At 40.6% G+C, this 25272-nt stretch overlaps 1 protein-coding gene and 1 pseudogene across 20 annotated transcripts in view; one reads left to right on the forward strand and one right to left on the reverse strand.

Annotated features, from left to right (window-relative positions):
- The window catches only part of EPB41L2 (erythrocyte membrane protein band 4.1 like 2), a 261971-nt gene that overhangs the window by 152773 nt on the left and 83926 nt on the right, over nucleotides 1-25272 (reverse strand). For 16 of the 20 annotated variants that reach the window (XM_030316339.1, XM_030316337.1, XM_030316347.1 and 13 more), the window contains one exon: nucleotides 9385-9502. The exons of the other annotated variants lie outside the window; for them this stretch is intronic. The gene's annotated coding sequence lies outside the window, so the exon portion shown is untranslated. The remainder of the gene's footprint in view (nucleotides 1-9384; nucleotides 9503-25272) is intronic. 20 annotated transcript variants of the gene reach the window in all.
- LOC115515186 lies at nucleotides 15065-15185 on the forward strand (annotated as a pseudogene).

Below are 25272 nucleotides of genomic sequence, written 5' to 3' on the forward strand. Positions count from 1 at the left end.
ATGGTACCCCAAAACACCAGTAATCAGATTAAATGCAACTGGTCTAAATGCATCAATTAGATTATCAGAGTGAAAAAGACCCAACTCTATGCTGTACAAGAAATCTTTATTTTTTAAAAGTTTATTTTTCAGAGAGAGTGAGCGAGTGCACACAAGCAGGGTAAGGGCAGAGAGAGAGAGAATCCCAAGTGCCGGAGATGCAGAGCCCATACGGGGCCTGAACCCATAAACCGTGAGATCATGATGACCTGAGCTGAAATCAAGAGCTGATGCTTAAGGGACTGAACCACCCAGGCGCCCCTAAGAACTAACTTTAAATGTTAGGACTAGGAACAAGAGAAATATAATGAAGAAGCAAATTGTGATATACAAAGCAAAGAGGTGGCCCTAAACCACAGAAATGAGGAGCTTTGTTTAGTACAAGAAGGGGGCAAGGGGAAGGGTCTAGAAAAAAAAAAATTCCTAATATTACAAGTAAGTGTGGTCCAGATACTAAGTTTAGGGTGTACAAGTAAGTGTCCTGAAGGTCTTTACAACCTGATTATACAAATTTTAATCATTAGAATGTATAATCTTTCTTCAAAGTCCACAACTTGGAAACACTGGCAGCTCTGAGCCTAAAATGTGTCAGCTTTATGGTTGTAACACTTTCCTACCACTTATATCCTCTTCCCTCTTCTGCCAGGTAGTACACAAAACACGATGACAGTCACAGGGGCGGGGGCGGCTACACCTTAGGAAACGTGTGTACTGCATCAAGTATGCATTTATAGGCCCTTAACAATTAACAAAGCCGGAGCACCTGGGTGGCTCAGTTGGTTAAGCATCCAACTTCGACTCAGGTCATGATCTCACAGTTCATGGGTTCAAGCCCCGCATCGGGCTCTGGCCTGATGGCTCAGAGCCTGGAGCCTGCTTCTGATTCTGTGTCTCCCTCTCTCTCTGCTCCTCCCCTGCTCACGCTGTCTCTTTCTGTCTCTCAAAAATAAATAAATAAATGTAAAAAAAAAAAAAAAACATTAAAAAAAACAATAAAGGCTTCCTCACCTCTTCCCCATTGCATTCCTATTTAATAAATTTAAGCTAAAATACTTTCAAATGTCTAATTTGTATCTCTTAAGATAGAAAGCTGAGTATCCATGTTGCTTCCCTTCATAAATCTAACGCTGTGTGTTTGTTCCTTGATTCTTTAATGCCTACATTCTTTAAAATAGCAATGCAAAATGTTATTTGAATTTTACCAAGTACATATTTCGGCCACTTTTTAAACTTTGAAATAAAAGTCTCAAACACTGTAAGAAGTTGTGCTAATTACAAGAAAGGTGGGAACAATATGATGAAGATCCAACATGCTTAGCATGTTATCTTTGTTTTATTCTTTAGCAAAAGATGGTTTTTGCGAAAGAAAAGCGTAAAAATTATTTTTTTCGAGCTTTTACTTTGAGAAGACTGAAAGTTCACATCCATGGTTGTAATTTGTTTCTCTTGGATCTAAACATACACCCACCCACTGGCTTCAGAAAGCTGCTTGGACAGAAACCTGAGACAGTGATACTTCCTGGAATTTCAATTGAAAAAAAAAAAAAAAAAAGAAGAAGAAATTAAGAAAGAAAAAGTATCCTTTCCATGAAGGGATAACCAGTAGCAAATAATGCAAATGTTCTTTTAAATTAATGCCCATTGGTAAAAACCCATTCTTACACAAAAGATACATGCATTCATTCAACAGTTCTACAACTATTAAGAAGGTGATTTATAGAATGATTCCCCCTCTCACACACTTGATACACAGTAAGATTCCATTGAACATTAAGCAAAATGTAGGAAAAATTTATTTACCCACAGTTTTGCAGGAACATTCTTAGTCCCCAAAATGCCTCCCCACTTCTCTTTGCTATTGACTGGCTGCCTCTCCATGTGAACAATCAGATTCTTAGGAACAAAGACTGCAATCTTAAACCCATATCCCTAGAGCCTCACACAGTATTTGGCATATAGTAAGGTAGTCCAAGATCATAGATCTGACAAATGAGTACTTGGATCATATTCACTAGGTAGTATGCAGCTACAAACAAATCCCAGTAACCACAGAAACAGACTCAGTTCAGGAATCACTCCAGATCCTTTCCTCTCTCTTCATCCAAACTCACTTGGTTGTCCTTTCTCTGTATGTATTTCTAAGGCTGAAATGACCAGTTTTGAATTCTTAGTATCGGTTGGTCTTACTGTGAGCTTATCAACAGCTCAGGCTTACTCATCTTTGAATCTCCAGCTTAAAACACAGTAAGAGTGGGCCCAAATTTGTCTCATAATTGCAGTACAAATTCCAAAGAAAACTCCTTCCTTAAATCGTATTCCCAAACTTCAGATTTTGTAGTAAACACAATGTACTTCATTTGGTCACAAGATTTATTATTGCAATTAAGTTAAATATTTGATCCTAGTCACCTTTATAAATAAATAGTACCTAAAGAGGAAAATTCATAGCACCAAATTTTACTGCACAGAAATACAAAATGAGGCCTCCTTGGGCAGCCTCCTTTAACAGACAGTAACAGTCACTAGAACAGATATACAGGGTAAATATATGTTCTCCATAAAATCTGACATGTAATATTTCTAATTTTTTCTTTAATGTTTATTTACTTTTGAGACAGGGAGAGACAGAGCATGAACAGGGGAGGGTCAAAGAGAGAGGGAGACACAAAATCTGAAACAGGCTGCAGGCTCTGAGCTGTCAGCACAGAGCCCGACATGGGGCTTGAACTCACAGACCGCGAGATCATGACCTGAGCCGAAGTCGGACGCTTAACCGACTGAGCCACCCAGGCGCCCCTGACATGTAATATTTCTAAAACACAGATATCTGTAATTATGTCTCTTCTTTCAAAAACAAAAACAAAAAAACAGTAACTTTTTTTAAAGGCTTCCGGTGGTTCGGCAGGGGGAATGAATACCAAACTCTTCAGTAGGAGCTCCTAAGTTTAGCACTTGCTGGCTCCAATCCAGATCTTCAGCTTATCTTCTGCTTCCCATCTCCTAATCTCCAGCCCTACCAGCCCCCTCAACACAAAATGAATCTTCACGCTTCCGTGTCCTCATTAATGCTGACTCTTCTCCGTCTAGACTGTCTACTTCCCGTGTCTATACTTAAAAGCTTGGGTTGGATTTTTTTTTCTTCCAGGTATAAGGTTAAAAATAAGCAGTTTGCGAACAAAACCAACAATAGCTCTTTTACTGATTTTTAAGTCACAGGGTATGCAGAATAAAACATGAGGCTAGGGGGAGCCCAATCAAGTTATTTGGTAGTTTACTGGGTGCACACGCGCAAACACACACATGCACACGCGAGCATGCTCACCAATCACAAGGCCATGAAAGAGAAGCCTGGTAGATGGCAAACCAACCCATCAGGCAGCCTCTAGCATTCTGATAGTACCCACTGACAGAGTAACCAGGATGCCAAGAGCAGTAAAGTCAGACTAAAATGGGTCAAGAGTAATGCAGTCCCTCCCCTGAGACAGCCCTGACATATACGTGGTAGGTGATGGCAATCCTCCCAATGGGCAGAACCAGGGGTGGGAAGATCCAATCAGGACTCACACATCAAGGACAAGCTAGGTGTAATCACTACTGTTACTTATCTAATCACCTACCGTATGATCCACACAACTGATGACCTACAGAATGTGATTTACAGCTGCTCAATGTAACAGGGCAGAGGGAGGTCTCAGGGAAGCCTGACCAACGGGGCTGACCACTGACATACAGGATGAACGGAAATGGGACCAGCGGAATGAGTATCACTGGTAGACCCTGTTCTGAGGCAAGACCTTGCCTATAGATGCAGTACGTCAACAGTACACTCTGCCCTTGGTGAGGGAAGGACCTTCGTGATTGGACCTATAAAAGCTACACTGAACAGATACAGGCACATTTACATATTGTGCTCAGACGCACAGAAAAGTATGCGTATATACATACATATCAGACAAAAGGGTTGAAACGTAGTATTCCTGACAACTCAGCTGCCACACTCCACTTCCCCCCCCACCCCCTGTCACCATCTCCCTGACCTTTTCCTCCCACCAGAGTCAACCCCAGACTAAGGATGTTAACTAGTTCCATTCACACCATTTAGATTCAGCCATCATTTGCTGATCTTATCCTCATTCTCAATCCTTTCACATCTTCTCTCATTATCACCCCCTATAGTTCCAAGTTAACCATACTACGAACGTCAGAATTCAGTAAATGTGAGCCAACAAAACAGCACAATTATAACAAGAAAATTTGTTTTTGTTGTATTATCTATAGTCAAAATAAATATTCTTCTCATTGAACCCCAGAGTAATGAGAACAGGGGAGGAGGATAGTTTTTCTCTTCTGGACAAGAGCTGGTCCCAGGTATCTAACAATCAATCCCCTGGGGAGGGTTTTCCTTCTACTTTTACCTCTAACCCTATAGGAATATCCATATTAAGAAAGAGATCAGCTCTGACATGGAGTTTATTGTAACAGGGTCTGTCCTGTACCGGTTGTATATTTATCTTAAATACACACGCACACACACGCGCACACACACACACACACACACACGTAATGGCATGACAAGGCTTGGTATCATTATAAAACAAGGCCACTGACGGCTAGACATATACAAACACTGTAATCCCTGTGCACCTCTGCCCCAGATGACAGGAGTCGGGCTGCAGCAGAATCAGCTCTTGTTGGGAATCAGTGAGCCAGCTGTCCAGGAGGGGCCAGGGCTTATGTGATCAAATCTTCACTTGTTTCAAAGACTTCTTAACAGTTCTAATAAAGACTTGTTAGGCTTTTATGACCCTGGAGAACAACCAAAATGATCAGCCTCTCCCTTTCAGACACACATATCTTTAAGCAATAAATGTACAGACTTCCTACTAATTGAGAACTTCCAACTGAGTCCATATAAATGAATGAATGCCCTATGGATTATTATTTCTCAAATTAAGTACTACCAGCTTAAGAATTTACAGAAACACATTCTCCATATTTTGCCAAGGGAAAATAAGCAGCTTTAAAAGGATAAGGTTGTTGTTTTAACCCATGTGTACGTATTTGCAGATAAAAGACAGGACATGCTCAGCCCAAATGATAATCCTAAATGTGGACAATGACAATTTTTTGCTTTATTTCTATTTTTTTATATTATCATGTTTTCTTCACTGCATATGTGTTACTATGATTAACAACAACAACAAAAAAAAAGATTTAAGGGGCGCCTGGGGGGCTCAGTCAGTTAAGCATCTGACTTCGGCTCAGGTCACGATTTCACAGTTCGTGAGTTCAAGCCCCACGTCGGGCTCTGTGCCGACAGCTCAGAGCCTGGAGCCTGTTTTGGATTCTGTGTCTCCCTCTCTCTCTGCCCCTCCCCCGCTCATGCACTCTCTCTGTCTAGCAAAAATAAAAAAAATAAAATGTTAAAAAAAAAGATTTAGATAGATTCAAGTCCATTAAAACAAACACTGTGAAGTTTTCTCCCTTTATTTCTGGACTCCTGCTTTAGCAGTTTTCAAGGCAGTGCAAAACAGGATGAATAAATCCCTGCAAAATTATAATAAACTGGTACCATGCCATGTGGTATAGATTAACCTAAAACAGAGGTACATTCATACTATCCGTCTTTGAGCTTGGCACTGGTATACAAGAAATTACTAGACTCTAAGAGGCACACGCTTTCAGACACGGTTACATCAGAGGCCTTTTTTTTTTTTTAAGTCAGATTTTAACTGGATTTAAAAGAATGAGAGGAATTTCCTGGATTTTATCAAGCCAGTTTCCCAACAGATTTTCACCCACACTTCTTAATACAAGGATTAAAGCCACTTAGCAAATTAGAGCTCATTCTTGCCACTCAAAATGCTATTAAGTACATATAACTTAAGAGATCTTTGAAAAACAATACACATCAACAAAAGGCTTAAAGCTCCTGCTCAGAATTCGTTGTTGTAACAGTTTCCTATAAAGTCGGTTGAAAAGCATCAAACATATGAGGGCCTAAGCGCAGGCGGGATCTACTTTCGGACCACACAGCACTAGGGAGAGATGGGGAACACAGATCTACACTCGATGGAGAAAGAGCCTTTCTTGTTTTGTTATCACAGGACAAGAATCGCTGTCAAGTCTTCACCACAACTTCATTAAAATACCAAGCCATATATACGCACAATTTAACACAGCACAAGGAGGACAGGGACAGATTTTTCAGAACTGCAAAATGGCATCTGCAGAATGTCTCCAAGGAACGACAAAGGCACTTCTTTGGCCCTGACAAAGAGAACAATGTTTCCACTTGGACACTACAAGACTATTGCATTTCAGAGTGGGGGGTGTGTGGGGGGGGAGGGGGGAGAGGCAATAAAAATTAACACAAAACAGAACTGAACGAGCAGAAGGACAGCCTGTAGGGAAGAATTAAAAGAAAGTATTGAGGATACAAGTTTCACTCATTACAGTGCACAAAAGTAAGAGTCCTTATGGTTTTAAAAACTGGGGAATTTCAAACATTAACTTTGAAAAGAAAACTTACAACTAAAAAAACTCAGGGGGCGCCTGGGTGGCTCAGCAGGTTAAGCATCCGACTTCAGCTCAGGTCATGATCTCAGTTCGTGAGTTTGAGCCCTGCATTGGGCTCTGTATGGACAGCTCAGAGCCTAGAGCCTGCTTCAGATTCTGTGTCTTCCTCTCTCTCTGCCCCTCCCCCACTCACACTCTGTCTCTCAAAAATAAGCGTTAAAAAAAAATTTTTTTGATAAAAAAAAAAAAACTCAGAACATAAAACTACTTATCTCACCAAATCAACCAAGTTTTTTAGGTTCATAAACACTGTGCTTCTATAATTCACGTTGCTTAAAAGGCAGCTTATAAACAAGCTACACATATTTAATTTCTCATGACCACTCTGAGAAATATAGTATCAACACCTCCATTTTACAGATAAGGAAAGGGACTATCAGGCAGATCTAATCTCAATTCCAACTCCCTCACTTATTAGAGCTAGGACTTTTGAGTTTCTTTCCAAGACACTTTTACCTTGATTTTCAGGACTATCAACATCAAAGAACAGTCACAAAGATTAAAAACAAACTATTGTCCAAAATGGGAGAATATATTTCCTAAATATATATATATTTCCTAAGATATATACTACAATGGAACTAGAAGCTTAATAAATTAAGGGTGGGGAAATGAGGGTATACCTACTTTTAATCAACCAAATAACATTTTCTAAACACTGTTAAGAGACAGGTTTAAGAAACACCTTCAGGGGAAACACACACACACACACACACACACACACCCACACACATACACACTCATCTGATGAGTGCCAAGGGCCAGGATTAATTATAAAAAGTGAGTATGTGAACACACTGGATGAAGAAAGATCATAATCAGGGCCTTATGCTATTCCTCTTTCACTTGAAGTGTATGTACTTTATCTGCAGTAGATAGTACCCTAGACAACTTGATGCTTTTGTATCGTGGAAAAAACAGTTAAAATTATAAACAGCACACTCTGATTAAAATAAGTAGAACTGTACATATTTTACCAACAGGTACATTTTTCTCATAACTATTTCTTCCCCATAAATTGTTAGCCCTACTTTGAACCTCTACACAACCTCAGTAACTGCAGAAAGAAAACCCAAATTCTTCCACACGAAATGCAGAGTCCCTAGACTCTGGCTGGACCCTCCTTTCCAGCCTTTCTGCTGAGTTCTGCCCATGAAGAAGGGTATTGTTAAGAGAAACGCCACTCCAATTTGCAGGCTCACTCCGTCAGCCCCTTCTCAAGGGTCAACGGCATGCCTATCATCTCCCCTATCATGGGGCCAAGTCCAGCTACCATGCTAGGACCTGGCCAAAGACCTCCCTGCCTTTCCCAGCTCAATGTCACCCGATCCCTCCCCCTTTTCTCTCAGCCCTTTCCACAGTCTGGGCCCTATGCCCACCTTTCACCTACTAAATACATCTGTTACTCCTCTCTGTACCCTCCACAGCAAAAAACACACCCCTTTGCACAAACTTATGCTTAGTGCATTTGGATAGAAAGAAATGAGGTTGGAAGAAAATACCTTTAAGAAACTTAAGCACCGATTTTTTTATCCAAACAGTTCTAGGCATCATGAACTTATTTTTCTATTATCCAACATAATCACCTTAATGATTCAATAAAGTAAGCCTAATATTAAATAGCACTCTAGTGGTATATTATTTTGGCACATTTATAATGAGAAACCTCATGCCATCTTTTAAGATTCATATTAGCAAAGTGTAAGGAACGTAGGATTTACTATCTTCAGTCTGCATGATTGGTTCTCATGGATTTAAGACTGACCTAAAGGCTATTATCTTCAAAAAGGTATTAAATTCTACGAAAAACAAAAAAAAAATGGTTCCAAAGTAACTCCTTTGACAACATATTTTCGGCTATACGGTCCTCCTGAACAGTATCATTTTAGATAGGGGAAGGACCCAAAAGAATTTAGCCAATCCTTTATATCACAGACACTAGAGAATCTAAGAAATTTTAAACCGAGCAACGTGACTGAGGAATCTTCTTAGAATATCCTGGGCAAAGGCAGAAATCTGCCAGGCGTTTCTCATTTGCATTAACCTGTTAAATCAACCAGGTGATGAGCTCATGTTTCTGAATGAATTTGCCGCTCAGCATTTTCTCAAAAGCTTTATTTTTCCCCAAACACTTTCCTCTTGGTATCTTCTCCCACCACTCTTCACACTGCTGAGCTCCCACTTCCCTACAGGTGTAAAAATTGTATGCAACTGTTGAATAGTAATTAAAACACAACAGCCACAGGCGTTACTATAATCTCTCCTTCAGGCGTGGCGTTCATCTGATGGAAGGATGGAGGGCCTTCCTTCCCCCGTTCCAGTCTGCAGTGATCCAGGAATCACGGCAGAATGCAGGGACAAGCAATGGCTGGGAGAGTGGAGGGGCACCTGTCCAGGAAAGCAGCAGCTGTGGCTGTCAGAACGGAGGCAGACGACCAGGAATTCACTATTTTATTCTTCTGGAACACATACATATAATCGTGTAACGGTTATACAGAACTTTTAGAATATGGCTATATAAATACAATGTAAGCCTGTCTTCCAGGAAACCTGGCCAACCCAAATACCGCACGCCCAAATCTGGACCCTATCTGCGCTGGCTCCTCACTGGTCTTCACTCTCTACTTACTTCTGCTGCATGACGGCACCGTCGGAGATAGAAGTCCCGGATATTTGTTCCGTTCTAGGAGAATGGCACTGAAATAACAAATACCACTACCCTCTTGCGGTCAAAACAGAGCATCCAAAAGAAAAACACCAACTCACATTTACTGGTAATGTTTTCACTGGGTAATCACAGAGCTCTCCAGAACTCACACCTGCAGCCCAGGTCTGCAATCAGCGCCACCACCTTGCTCATTGGCACCGCACGATCCAAGGACACCTGGATTAGGATAAACGCCTTAAGTAGCAAGCAGTGCTGACACAATTCAGTTCCTAATGCTTATGTCACAGGGGGCCCAGCCCGGGTCAGAAAATAATACGACCAATACGAGAACCCAACAGTAAACAGAAGTATCTTTAGGAAGCAGAAGTCCTTTTCCAATCATAAAATTCCCAAGTTATTTTACTCCTTTTGCACAGCCAAACAGAAACAGGTGGAAAATAATTCCAAAAGGCCTCAGGGGTATGCAGATCCATTATTTTTTCAATATGACAAAAAAAAAAAAAAAAAAAAGACTCCAAGAGTAAGATCACACTCTAGCAACACATGAAACTTTCTGCACAAGTGCATTGCCTCCATGCAGCTCTTTCAGGGAAAGGTGCAGACATGTGTGCGCACACACACCACACAATGGATACTTGCTCCGTAAAGCGGTGGTGTGGCTGTTTTCCTGTGCATTTCCTGGAATTGGTCTCCTTTTGTATCAAATCTGTGTCCTGACACTTTTCTACCGTGAACAAGTCAACAAGGAGACGGGGAGGGCTCCAAAGCCTATTCTAAGGCAAACAGCTTACTGAGACAGGAAAAAGGCAAGCGGTGGATCAAAAAAGAGATTCTTTATATTAAACTAACTTTTTGGCACAACACTAGAGAATAAATTAAGTACAGTATTATAAGAAACACCGAGGACCATCGGGAAAAAAAGATTTTTCTTTAGTTCTGCGTCTTCCTACTTTAGCCACCCAGGCTGTTCCCATCCTATTTCTCCAGCACCCAAGCTGTCATCTCTAGTCTAGTCCCCACCCACCCAATCATTTGGAAAACTTCTGGAAGAGCACTAAAAGTATAATCAACTTCGCCAAATGACATTCACATTCTGTCCCCACCCTAATACTTGGCTATCTATCCTTATTTCGCGATCTCTTTCCACTCTTTCTGTCATCCTGCCCCCACCTACAAATATATCCTAGTAACTGTTATTTCCTTTCTTCCCCACTCCCTATTCCTGAGATTTTCTACACTAAATTTCTTCATCCCCTTCAGTCTGCCTTCAATTCTTCCCTCCAGATGCAGAGAGCCAAGATGTACAAAACCATTAAGTCTTCAAGACGCAGACAGAATTTAATATGCTAGGGACTTTTGGTGGAGGAATTTTTCCAAGGAAAACAGAAACGAAGGATTCTCCCTCACCTATTTTTCAGACCTCCCTCCTATCTCACTAAAGTCCCTGCAGCTGTTTTACAGTTTGCTCTAGACTGACTAAGGTCAAGCAGAGGTGAGGGCGAGTCTGAGACTGGGTGCACCAGGACATCGTCTGAAGCCCTAACTGCCTCAGAAAGGACACGGAACTGACTACCTGTTGACCCAAACCGACGGGCAAATCATGCTAGACTTGTTTCCTTCTGCAGAGATATTCCTGAGCACAACAGCTCACAGAGGTGGAAAAACAAAGCCACGTGCCCTGATTTGCCCCAAGTGTGCTCAGCACCTTTTTAACAAGTCAGAGTAACAACAGCGAACCAGGAGCTGCTGTGCTAGAACCAGGAAGACAAAGTGAGGGGACAGAGAGAGGCAGGAAGGAAGGGGATGCTAGGACTACCTCCCCAGCCCTGAGAAGCTGATAAACTAGACACTAACACACACAACCCCCCGGGAAGTTACCATTCATCAAATACTCAAATGCCAAGAAAACACTAGAAAAAAATGCCAGAAGACTGTGTGAGCAACTGCCAAAGGAATGATACGGCCTAAGAATTCCTATAGGGATTCGGGGGGGGAAGAAAAAGGCAAATATATTCCAGAGTGGAAGAAATTTGGCATAGGAGAAGATAATTAATAGTTGGGCAAAACCGCTAAAAATGTTTTCAGAGATTTATTGGTTTTAACACAGCAGAAAAGAAAAACTTCCAATACATTGATGCCTATTCTATCTAAATGTAAAACATACATTTTTAACTTCCACTCCTTTCAGGTTCACATCAAATGGCCCTAAAAGAGCAGCAATTCAGCCACATCATAATGGTTTTCAAACCACTCCAAATTACTTGGGGCAAATTAACTGTGTGTCTGGGCAGTTTCAAGGTTTCAGGGTTTTCATACTCAAGGTTCTAGTGAAATGGATTTAACTCTCTAGGGCAACGATCTCTAATTTATCCTAGAGGCTAATACTTCACAAATTCTCGCCAGTAAAGCAAAATAGGCAGAGTGTAGGAAGTAAACTGGAACAGGCAGTGGTTAACCAGTTCCAACTCCGGTTCTGAAAGTAACAATTTCAAGCAAGTCATTTAATGTCACTTTACTAAATTTCCTCATCTATAAAGACCCGAGGATAGATTAATTCTCTCTTAAAGTGCCTTACGTTTCTGAAATCCCACATTTAAAAAAATTACTTTGACAGGGCAAACAGCACACAAAATAAAGTTGAATGAAAGTGGACATCAAAACCAAATATATAGTATGAGCCCTGCTTTGTGAAATGCATACAAGTGCATTTACTGAAGCATTCATTCTATAAGCTATGAATGTAGGGTACAAGAATAAAAACCACATACTATTAATAAGTGATCGTGTCTGAAAGGGAGAATAAAGCTTTTATTATTTATGGTTCTCCATATTCCAAATTGTATTCAACATTCAAGTTTACCATTAAAAAGATTCAATCCCTTGAATCCAGGCTTGACATCTGGAATCCAAGCACTTCAGCCTCTATGAAATATGCTGAAAATCAGAGTTCTCTTAGCAACACTATAGTCCAGTATTCAACAAGGAGGGGGAAGAGAGGGGTGGAAACCCTCAACTTTGTTCTTCCACAGCTACTTTTCTCATCTAGTTTGAAGCCCCTCCTCTGTCCCCACCCTGCCCCAGAAAAATCTCTTGGGAGTGACTGAACGCAAGTAACCTAAAACTGGAATTTCTGGGACGGTGTGCTTTTCAAAAAGCACTGGATTTCCATCTACCTCTACACACCCACACACATACACATACACACACGCACACACGCACACACACACAGAATTGAATTTCATACTTATTTTTTGCAAAAAAAACCTCACAGTAGTACTTAAGTGTTCTTTTTAAAAAGGGCACAGGGGGCACAAGGCAGGGGCAGGCTATGTAGCAAAAAAGAATGATGTGGCACCCAAGGAGGTGACGTCACTACCAGCCATGGCTCTGAATAGTCTCTGGAAAACAAGCTGTAGCTAGAATCCCTTAGCCCACCTAACACTATTTAACAAAAACACAGTCCTTCCTAGGCCCAGAAAACCTTACTCACACATGACTGCTCTTCTTTAGAAACCCTAAACTCAACTATTCAGCTTTAAATGTTTTGTAGAACACAGCATCAAATATGTTAGGACCATGTTTAGAAAGCTAAACTTTAGCTGCTCTAAATTTTATTTAATATCTGGCAGGCCTGAGAAGAACTAATTCTGCACTCTGCCTATAGGCAGGATATAGGGACTCCCAACTCACGGCATTGGCTTGGAAAAAAGAACCCTACATACACCCCAACTCCAAATGGAGGGAAGACTTGGTTGCGAAAGGGGTGGGCACAGTGGGGAATGAGGGGAATGAAAGTGAAATTGAGGGGTGCTTGAGGGGCTCAGTAGGTTAAGTGTCCAACTCTTGATTTCAGCTCAGGTCATGATTTCATGGTTTGTGGGTCTGAGCCCCGTGTCAGGTTCTGTGCTGGCAATGTAGAGCCTGCTTGGGATTCTCTCGCATACTCTCAAAATAAGTAATTTTTTTAAAGTGAAAGTGAGGGGCACTTGGCTGGCTCAGTCAGTGGAGCATGTGACTCCTGATCTCAGGTTGTGAGTTCAAACCCCACACTGTGTGTACTTTAAAAGTAAAATTAAAAAAAAAAACAAAAAAAGGAAAATTGAGAGGTGAGCCTCAATAAGAAAATACAATGCCAGGCTACTCATACAGATAAACATAAAATAATGTAGGTAGAATGACGGTTTCTAACATAAACACTAAGTTAATGTTAACTATTATTGTCTTGCCCCACAGCAACAGTCATTAAGGAAATACTAACTCCCCAAGCCTACTTATGAAGGTCCAATTAATCTATAATGCACCTGAAAGTACTTGAAAATTTAACGGCAAGTTTTAACAATGCTAAGGGAAACACACAACAAGGAATTGCAACTGCAACACATTTGCTCTTCAGGAGGAATAAGTCGGCCCCTTCCATTCACAGTAGAAAGCAGCCAGTGAAGAATCCCTATGCGGCCACTCCTCCAGCAAGGGGCCAACCCAGAGATGGGGTACCTGACAAGAGGCTGGGGTAAGAACTCTGGGAGATAGCGCATGAAGTGCTACAGGAACTGGGCCTTGGCCCAATCTCCCGACTCCCCAGTCCACGAGGGCCCGGGCACCTTTCCATCCCTGTTGAAGAGCCCCAGAAAGTAGTCTCCTGCTCCCCACTGCCAACGCCTGACCAACGTCCCGTATGAAGGCGTGCTAGACACTCTGCCTCCCAGGGTCAGTCCAGAAAGCAACACAAGGCCTTGCAACTTATTACCATGATTTTACTACTCAGAACAACGGGGAGGTGGCCAAGGGAAGTCTAAATATGCTTGCCTGTTTTCACTTAACATTCGAAAGGCAAAGCCAAAAATCACACTCAAATGCTAATGCTAGTATTTTTGCATTTGTAAAAAAAAAAAAAAAAAAAAAAATCAAGACAGCAGGAGGAAGGTTCCAGAACTTCTATCTTGCAGTTCCTAAGTGTGTCTACTTGATTTTCTTTTTAGAGTTGTTACCCTCACAACCCTCTAAAAATTTTCAATTTTCTATTGCTGATTATGTGTTTTATGGTTGATCCATCACTGTCAAAGTTGCTGAAACCTCTCTCCATGTGACCTCAAAGCACATCAAAAGTCTTACAAGACTCAGTTCTTACAGATCTTAGCAATAACCCAGACTCTGGTATTTCCCTAATCCAGTTCTCAGTCTGACAGTGAAGGGGCAGAGACCCAGTGTTGAACCAGAAGCTCACCCAAGATCTGAGCCATACTTTTCTCCACCAGCCCACAATGTTTAAGGTCTTTTCTAGGGAAGAGGGGAGCTGAATCCCAAACCTTCCCATGTATAATGCATTTCAAATTGAAGTCATTTTTATTACCATACTCCTACTGCTTGTTATAATGTGCAAAGCAGTATGTGAGTGTGTGTGTGTGTGTGTGTGTGTGTTCCATTCCTACTTAAAAAGCAAATCTCAATGACCCTGCCCTCCTCACCATCTCAGCTACCCATTCCCACGGTCATACCCCAAGCACTGGCTTTCAATTTTGTCCAAATGTGACCCAGAGTAAAATATTTCCTTCCCAGCCCAGTTTGCAAATACAATGTAAACACACCCAGTTTTAATGGAAACAAAGTTCTCAAATGACTATGCATGATCCATTCTGATCCAGACCTAAACTCAGGCCAATTGTGCTAAATCCAGACCCAACCCCTGGGTTCAGGGAGCCCTTTCTCTCTACCAGTGGATTTCCTCAACCACAAAAAAGGGCACCTCTTTCCTCCCACTCCCCCCTCTTCCAAAGGGGAAGCTTTGTGCAGGGGCAGTATCATGGCCCTTGAAGCTGATCTGAGACACGATTATTACTAATTGAAAACTTTTCCCAAAAAGGGAAAACTCTTTAATTCACGTAAAAATTATGCACAGGTTAGGGGCACCTGGGTGGTTAAGTCGGTTAAGCATCCAACTTCGGCTCAGGTCATGATCTCACAGTTCCTGGGATCGAGCTCCACATCGGGCTCTGTGCTGACAGCTAGGAGCCTGGAGCCTGCTTCGGATTCTTTGTTTCCCCCTCTGTCTGCCCCTCGCCTGCTCATGCTCTGTCTCTCTCAATAATAAATAAACGTTAAAAAGAAAAAACTTAAAAAAAAATTCCACACAGGTTAGATAAGACCCTGAGTCTCATGTTGATTCTTTTTCATATTCTAAATACCAGTCATAGCCTTCTAAAATGATTTCTTGAAAAATCCTGCCCTAGAAGCAGAATCCTATCATTATCTCGAATTCCTGCATCTTGACCTCTGATTATCTTCCATCTTTCTAGCTCAATCCTTCTTCTACCCCAACTCCAACAATTCTTTGACCTGATCAGCCTGCCCCTGTCACTACCCAAGTCTTCATTACCCTCCTTCAACAGCTTGGCTCCCATGGGCCACCATTATACCCTTGACCCCCAGCTCCTCTCTCCACCATGTTCCCATGTTCCATATAACTCTGGCCTTACTTACTTGCACTGGTGCAGCATAGGAAAAATAGCTTTGAGAACTTTTCTCAAATTCCCAGCCACATACTTTAACTGGACTCAGATATCTCCAGAGATCTTATGACAGTCCCCTCATCATTCTACACTCCCACGCTCCTGAACACAGATTTCACACCTGTGCAAAAAGCAAAACAAAACAAAACTACAGACTAAAACTATAGGACATTGGAAATTGGATTTTCCTATGGCTGCATCCATAATCCAACTACAGCTGTCTTCCAATAAGGAAAACCTGGTACTGTTTAACAATCTCAAAGATATAAATAAAAGTTACTAGATTAAAAAACAAAAAAAAAACCACCTTTCCAGTATAAGGCTGACTTCTAGTATATTTAAGAGCACTGAACCATTAAAGAATAAAAGAAAAAGTGTGTTTATTCTCAAAGTGTTCTTGTTTTCTTTTCTTTTACAAAAATGTTTGCTAATATTCTCTTTAATTCTCTTACCAAAGTAGTCCATGGGCCGTCCTGCCTCTCTAATCACTGACAGGCATAACAGTTTATTGTCCAAATATAATTTGCTCAGCCATGCAAACACCTGTGCAATGAAGCATGTTCAATTTGCAAGGGACAAGTCCAATGGCATGATCACAGTGATAAGCACTGATGCCCTGCTAGTGGGCCTTCTGCTGAAAGAAAGCTTTTCCCATAATTATCTCTATTTTGGATCAAAATGTCTAATAAACGCTTTCATGTAATTCAACAGAAAAACAAAATACACACATTATAGAATTGCTATTTACCCTACCTCAGGCCACTAATGATGATACTAATGCAGTTTAAAAAAAAAAAAAAAAAAAAAAAAAGAGTAAAATGAGGCCCTTGAATAGAAGTAAAGCTAAGGAAGCAGATCTTCCCGAGGAGGCAATAAAAGGTCAAGCCCAGAATTTCATGTGTGAGATAGGAGTGCTGCCACGGGGAGATCACTGCAGGACTGCCCGGGTCATTTTCATCACTTTAAAGCACAGTTCTTCCTAGAGGGAGGGGAACACACATGACACAGTTGAGAAATCTAGACTGAAATCACATCGCCGCACATAGGCAGGTTATATTCCAGAACGTGCAGAGCAAGAAGATAACCGAGCTTGAAGGAACCTCAGGTAAAAGACACAAACACCACGTGGACCTGCAGAGCATGACGTGGGGCTTGATCTCACAAGCCAGGAGATATGACCTGAGCTGAAATCAAGAGTTGGACCCTTACCCGACTAAGCCATTTAGTTTGACTTCGAAGGTGTTGAGGGCACCTAGGTGGCTCAACTGGTTTCAGCTCAGGTCTTGATGTCAGGGTCATGATCGTGAGTGCTGCGTTGGGACTCCACGCTGAGTGTGGGGTCTACTTAAAAAAAAAAACAAAAAAAACAAAAAAAAACAAATTGCTAAGGTGTTTGCTTCTCCTCCTCCACCATTCAGTCATTCAACACTTAGGGAAAGAGCAACAACTATGTACCCCTGCACTGTGCTAGGACGTCATAACCTAGAAAGGGGTGTAGGGAGGAAGACAACGATAACAAATTCACTCTAAGAGATACCTACATAAAGCAATCTGAAAAAAATACATAAATAAAGAGCAGAGAATGGAGTGAGGTAGAACTGGAGTCATCTCTGAAGGATCAAGGGGGGCAAAGAGAGTTAGAGAATCCCAAGCACTTTTGACAGTATCAGGAGATCACCACAAGTTGCTCCTTTCAACTTTCAGCATTTACCACTCACAAGGGCATATTCTGGTCCTCAATATAATTGTAAGAGGCAGACTAGGACCTTCATCACAGATCACAGTCAGAACTTTGGTGGGTATCCCTTTTAGGCTTTTGTTTCTCTCAGCCCCAAACCAAGGCAGTTCACGTATCATTGGTAACAGGCAGTAAATTAATTGTGACTAAGATAAGGGAAGATAATATTTTAAAGGTGTGATCGCCAAAAAAAAAAAAAAAAAAAAAAGGCATAATCTCTTCTAGGTCAGGATAGGGATGAAGAGGGGTAGGAAGCAGCTGAAAAGCACTCCAGCGTAAGGTCAACTTTGTTATTTGGCTTAGGGCTGGGTGAGCAGACAGATGGAGGTCGTCTTCCTCCACCTCTAGAACAGAAAATGAAAACTTGCCCATTTACCATCAAGTTGTTTTGCTATGAAAAAAATCTCACGAAGACAAAAACGGTTTCTAATTGGATTTGGTCTGTGCCCTCTGTTAGCTACATCAAGGTTTTCAACCTTCTGCAGGATGGACACTTGGGCCAGGTAATTTTTTTTTTTTTAATGTTTATTTATTTTTGAGAGAGCGAGAGAGAGCCAGAGCACGAGTGGGGGAGGGACTCAGAGAGAGGGAGACACAGGATCCGAAGCAGGCTCCAGGCTCTGAGCTGTCAGTGCAGAGCCCAACGCGGGGCTGGAACCCACCAGCCGCGAGATGACCTGAGCCAAAGTTGGACGCTTAACCGACTGAGCCACACAGGCACCCCACCAGGTAATTCTTTGTTGTAAGGAGCTATCCTTGTGTATAGCAAGATGTTTAGCAGCAAGCCTAGTCTCAACACAATAGATGTCAGCAGCACACCCCCAAGTCACGGCCATCACAAAGGTCTCCAGATATTGCTAAATGTCCCTCCGAGGACAAAAATCACCTACCCACCCCCACCCCAGTTGTAAACAACTACACTAGATTCTGAGCCAAATCAGGCTATTTGTTAAATATACAATAAAGAAGAAAGTGATACTGACAAACAGGGCAAAATATTAGGAAAAAGGGTAGGTCTTAACCAGCTATTGTATCTCAATAAAAAGCTAGTAGAGGGGCACCTGGGTGGCTCAGTCGGTTAATAGTCCAACTTTTGATTTCGTCTCAGATCATGATCCCAGGGTCACAGGATTGAGCCCCATCTTGGCTCTGCACTTAAGATTCTCTTTTTCTCTTGCTGCTCCTCTCTCGCACTTGCTATCTCTAAAATATTTTTTTTTTAAGTTAAGAAAATTAAAAACTAAATAGAAAAAAAAGTTAAAAGCTAATAGATATCCCCAACAGAAGAGAAAGATCAAAACTCAGGCCAAAAATGTTCCAAGTCTGAAACATTTAAGCAACAATTAGTACAGGTGTGATGGAAGCTGCGCTTGAAAAAAAAAGATAGTGAAAATATTAAAGCGAATCAAACAAGTCTATCTTCATTCCACATATCCAAGCCCACTCTATGGTGTGGGAGGCGGGGAGGGATTTTAACAGACTTTAATTCTACAAAATGAGTATCTCAAATAGTACCAATTTTGCAATAATTAGGAACACAGACCAGACTCCAGATCTGACAGGCTCCAACCACTTTCTAGCTACAACACCCTAAGCTGTTTCTCTCATCCAGAGAGCTAAACGGCTTAACCAGTGTAAGGATATTAGCGTAGTGCCCGATAAGCTGTAAGTACTACCAGTGTGGCAATTACAAGTAGTTTCATATACATATTTTATGAGCATATGTGTCACACTGCCCAAGTGAACTAAGAACACACACTTCTAAAAAAAAAAAAAAAAGTCAACTAAAAAAAACCCCAAAAACAAAAACACATTCCTGTAAAACTACACATACTACATGCCAAGATTAACCAGCACTTTTTTAAGGCAGGAGAAAAATGGATTACCATTCTAGCCCACGGTTAACAAAAAATATGCAAAGGTTGCCCCCTTTTTTAAGTACATTATGCACCACTTGTGCTAACTCCGAGTAGATTTCCCCAAGTTTTTATCCAAATTCACCAAAAAAGCAGCTTAAAGCACCCGAGTTTTGAGACTCATTATATAAATTTTCTACAAAGCCTAGCAATCAAGTAGGAAAGAAAAGCATTTTCTCACATGTACCCGGAGTCACTCTGAAGTTGCTGTTTTTGCCTCACAGAAGTTGTTTTCTAGCCACAAGCTACTACAAATTGTTCAGACCTTTTGGCAGCAGCACAGGAAACTGCCCTTTTCACCCGTTCTCCCACAAAAATGTAGTCAATTTCGAGGCAGGCCCATCTCTCAAGGCTACTTGCTTTATGGGGCCAAATGCACACCATTTCCCGTTTAGCAAAACCAAAGGGCCTCGAATAGTTTGCATTTTTGTGAAGAAAACTGAACGCGAGTCACCAAGGACCTGTGGGCAAAGCTCTTGATGAAATGAGCTCATAAACCGTGCTCCACCGCACTTGACACCGGCATCTGAAATTGATAGGGCGTTTGGCATCTCAGCTGTTTCTGTTTCATCCAAATCGTCCAGGATGCAATAGGTAACACGTGAAGCCATTTCCTGCGCTTAACTGCCCTTGGCTTCCCACTATTCTCAACTTGCCATGTTTCGAAGAAGAAGCAGGCTAAAAAAGGTACATCTGCCTTTTGATTTAAAATAAAATAATAACCTCAAATCTTCCCTCTGAATCTGGGGTTTTTCCACCATCTTAAGGATCACATAAAGGTATGTAAGCAAGCCACACAGATGAAGTGGAAGCTCCTCTCAGCTTTTTATTAAGGCATACAAATCAATGTATAGTTTTCTCCTGCAAATATGGAAGCGGAGGTAAGGGCAGGGGGTGGGAAATGACTCAACAGCTGTCACATTTAGCTTGTAAAAGTAAAGCAGCAATTGTCTTCTGAATGCAAAATTAAAGAAGAATCTTTGAAAGCCAGAATTCCTTTTATCCCATTTGGCCTAAAATTTCACAGACAGGACATTTATTATAACAATAACAACAACAACAACAACAAATAATGGCAAGAAGCATCTGTAGTTACTCACAAAATAAAGCTGGATACCACCCTGCTCTGGGAGAGTCAAATGCCAAAATTCAGTCTAATGAGCTAAGCTCATAATTCACAGAGTGAAAAAGAAAATCAGCCCAGGATTTTCCAGGGAACATTTACTGCCTCCAAAACTGACTGTAACCTCAAATAAGTTCCAATATGACACAAAGGCCACCTCTCCAAAAAGGTACAATATCAGAAACTATCCCAAAAAACCACAGAGACAAAAATGATAAGCAAAGGAAACTGGATTCAATTATAACCCACTACTTTGATTTAATAAAAGATAATCAAAAGAATATCTTTCAGAGTCCAACATTAACATTAATTTAAAAAATGTTCAAGTTCAGGGGCGCCTGGGTGGCTCAGTTGGTTAAGCGTCCAACTTTGGCTCAGGTCATGATCTCACGGTTCATGAGTTCAAGCCCCGTGTCCAGTTCTGTGCTGACAGCTCAGAGCCTGGAGCCTGTTTCAGGTTCTGTGTCTCCCTCTCCCTCTGCCCCTCCCCTGCTCGCTCATGCTCTTGCTCGCATGCTCTCTCTCTCAAAAATAAACATTAAAAAAATAAAAAAATAAATAAAATACATTCAAATTCAGAACTGCTTTTCAAAAATACACTGGATTCTTCTAGCAAAATAAATCCTATAGATTATACAGAGGAAAAAATCTGGAAGGCAAACCAAGGAATACAAATTAAAAATTCAAAGGAAATTTCTTACATGTCTAGTAGGTAAGAGACCTGGCTTGCCTGTATCTAAGTACAAAAAGGCACATCTTGTTATGTTAGGTAATCTTCCCAATTTAAATAGATTAACTGCACACGGAGCAAGTGCTAATTGCAAACATGCTTTCGTTCGCTCCTTGCTTGTATTAACTTATACCAAACCATCTTTCATCTCCATAAGCAAAACAGGATATCAAAGAGATTTCACATTATTGTTTATCAGCTTATCAGCATCTTCAAAGTACACATAATTGTTGGTATTTATGAGAAAGTATCTTTGGAAGGAGCAGGAAGAAACAGCCTCCTTGTATAAGATTTACCGTGTGGGTATGAGTAGTGCCGTGGGCTGCTTAACACCAGCATGAAACAGCCTGGAAGACAGGCACCAGAGGAACAAAAAAAAGCCTCTCCTGAGTTAACTGTCCACATCTTCACACGACTTACTTTCGAGTAAGTAAACAGCAACAAAAGAACAGCTGCCCCAAGGTTATCCAGAGGTCTGGCATGAGAAGTCAAAGCACTCAAGTTCAAACACATGAGTTTTCTGGCCCATGTTAGAAAGAAAAAAAAAAAAAAAAAAAAATCAGCCTGGGAAAATTTCCTTCAGATTTGAGCTAAATAGGCAACTAAGGGATCTCTTTACTACTGTTACATTCTGAAATTTCTCACACATTAGAAAACCCACCTTAAAATAGAATCAGACTTTTCCAAATGGCAAAAGAAATGGGAAATGGAGAATAAGGCACTGATTTCTGTCAGTTCTCATCTCACCCTCAGTCAAGCAGTATTTATTGTGCAGTTATTATATTAAAAAAAAAGCACTCAGCTGACAGAGTTAGAAAGAGCACACAAGACACAGATGTATTTATTATCAAATAGGTTATGTTTGCATCTGTATTTACACACAATAAATGTGTTAAGAGTGTTTTGTTTGTCAGTTTTTGGTTTCGAAGCATCTCTGTGTGGTTTACTTTAAAGAGGGCCCTTCATGTGTCTAAACGAAAACCTTGACACATTTGGCTTCAATAAAGCCAGTAGTTTCTTGAAGATGGCTTCCAGCTATGAATCATCCATATCCGTGCGCTGGAAAGGGTGAAAAGGACAGTTTTCTGAGTTGCTGCCAATGGGCTGAACAATTCGCAATAGCTTGTGCTGGAGAACAACTTCTCTAAGAAGAAAACTGTTAACTTCCAAGCTGTCTTAGCATACTTATGTGAAATAATGTGATTCTTCTGTACTTTTATTTTCTGTTACATCTTTTCCAGTAAGATCCTTCTCCTTCCCTGGAATTTCAGAATCAGGCCTTTAAATAATCTTGCTAGTGAAAAGAATGTTTGAAAATCATGTTTATTAAGAGTTTAATGGAAAACCAATTTCAGCACACATCTAACTTTAGAGTATCGAAATCCTTCATAGTCTTCTCTATCCACAATATGGTACTAGTTTTGTTCAGATAGTCACTTCTGGAAAGTTCTTCATACACCCACACCCACCATACCCCAGCACCATCACCATTACCACCATCAGACTGCTTGTTCACTCTGGAGAATACCAAAATGAACAAGACAAGGTCACAGACCTTAATAAACCAATCTAGTAATGGACAGAAAGAGAAAAGGCAGAATTATGAGGCAGAGGTGGGGTGGTGATCAGAAAATGTTTGTTGTAAATTCATTGGATGAATCTTGTGCATAATAAGGTTTAAGAACTGCATTCACTCCCCTCCACCCCCATCCCTGCAAATCAAAAAAGGCAATAAATGACTAAGTCATCTACTCAAAAAACAAACAAAAAAGACTCACCATTGGATCACTCACATTACCACTACAACTGTACTGTGTATCACTGTATAAATCAAATATACCTATACATTAAAATGTTGGGAAAAAACCATAAAACTACTATTAAAAGAACTAGAAATCAGAAAGTCCAATTACTGCCACTTAATTTAAATAAGAATAAAACTCCTGCATGCCAATTACCTCAGAAAGTAATTAGAATAATTAAATGAAAATATACATGAGTAGGTGCTTTAAAAACTTAACATTATACCACTGCTCAAGGAACAGCTCTGGTTTTAACGTTTATTTTTAAGAGACAGAGAGAGACAGAGCATGAGTTGGGAAGGAGCACAGAGAGAGGGAGACACAGCATCTGAAGCAGGCTCTGAGCTGTCAGCTTATGGCCCAATGCAGGGCTTGAACCCACAAATCATGAGATCATGACCTGAGCCGAAGCCAGATGCTTAATCAACTGAGCTACCCAGGCACCCCTGGTTTTAATATCCCCAGGAAATAAGACTCTGTCAGGAATAAAATGGGCAATGAACTACCACTGGCTGGATTTTAAAAATCAATTTTTAGGCCCCCGGAAAACTCACTCATGAGTAGAAATATTTGCCAAGGTGCACATCTCTCTCAGTGGCTATAGGTGATGACATTGTTTTGCATAGCTACAATATTGCTTTCATATTTTATATAAATATTATCCCTACACTCATAGTCTTCTGCATTTTTAGTTCAAGATAAAGTTTTTTCAGATTTATCTAGGCTCATATACATAGCTCTATATAGTTCATATATGTATGTTTTTAACTCCTATGCAGTACTCCATCATAAAATAAACTTTCTTTTTCCCAATTGAAGAATAGAGTGTTTCCACTATTTTGCTATTAAAATATCTCAACGACCACAGCTTCCACGTCTCCCTAGAAAGGTACAGGAGTCTCTAGAGTACACACATATCTAGTGGAATGCTGGCTAGTGAGGGATGGTCGATTTTACCTGATATTGCCAAAAGGTTCGCCAAGATAATTGCACCAATTTATATTCTCACCAAAAGTGAATAAAAACAACTTCTCTACATCTTCTTCAACACTTGATACTTTTAGATTCATATTCTGATGGTTATGGATCACATTTCCTAACTATTAATGAGATTCATATGCTTAATGGCCATTTGGGTTTCCAGCTCTGTGAATTGCCTACAATTATCCTCAATTTTTCTATTAGGTTGTCTTTCTTATTGATTTACAGGAGTTGTTCATATAACCTAGATTTTAATTCTTGTAGGATACAGGCTATTGCCAGTAATCCTACCTGAAAACCCACCTACAATGGCTAGAATAGACCAAAGTAATTTTTCCCATGTAAGTATGGAAGTAGGTGATCTGTAACTGATGCAGCTAGTCAAGAATATCATGATGGAACTTTCTGCCCTGCCATCTTGAACATGTAGCTTCAACTTATTGGTTGCAACAAAGCTACTGCAGCTCTAAACATGATACCCACATCCAGGCAGGGGGCAAAACAGGAAAAATAAAGACGAGACCCCATATTCAGAGAGCAAAGCTCTTCCGGAAATTCTTAGCTTACCTCTCATTGCCTGCCACTGATGACCTCTGAAGGACATCAAAGGAGACAGCCATTTATTTAAATGGACACAAAATTAAGGTTGTGTTAGTAAAGAAAGGAAGGCAACTAACAATGTCTTACAAACATGTATTACGTATTCCACCAATCTGAGCCTTGTCTTTCCAAAGTAATATATTTTCTTGTATGGAAGTTTATTTTAATAGAGTCAAATTTTCTCAATCTTTTTCTTTATAATTTGCATTTTCTGTGTTCCCTATTCCCCAACAATGCTCATATTTTCACCTAAAAATGTTAAAGACTGGCTTTACGCCTTTAATTGTATAACGCATCAATAATGAATGTTTGTGTATGGTATGAAGCAGGAAATGAAATTTCACTCCCCCCCGCCCCATATGGACAATCAATAGATGTACAGACCTTGCTTCTTTAATATAGTTCACCTTTCCCTACTGATTTAGACCACCACTTCTATAATCTAACAAGTTTTCTTATTTTGGTTTATATCAAGTTTCTGTGCTTATATTGGTTTATATCAGGATCACTGGCTTAATTATCTATCCTTGCCACAGCAGGTTTAATAACTTTGATATGTGTGGTAGGGCAAGTCTTCCCAACTTGTTCTT

Source organism: Lynx canadensis, chromosome B2 (genome assembly GCF_007474595.2).
Source record: "Lynx canadensis isolate LIC74 chromosome B2, mLynCan4.pri.v2, whole genome shotgun sequence".
NCBI classification, from domain to species: domain Eukaryota; kingdom Metazoa; phylum Chordata; class Mammalia; order Carnivora; family Felidae; genus Lynx; species Lynx canadensis.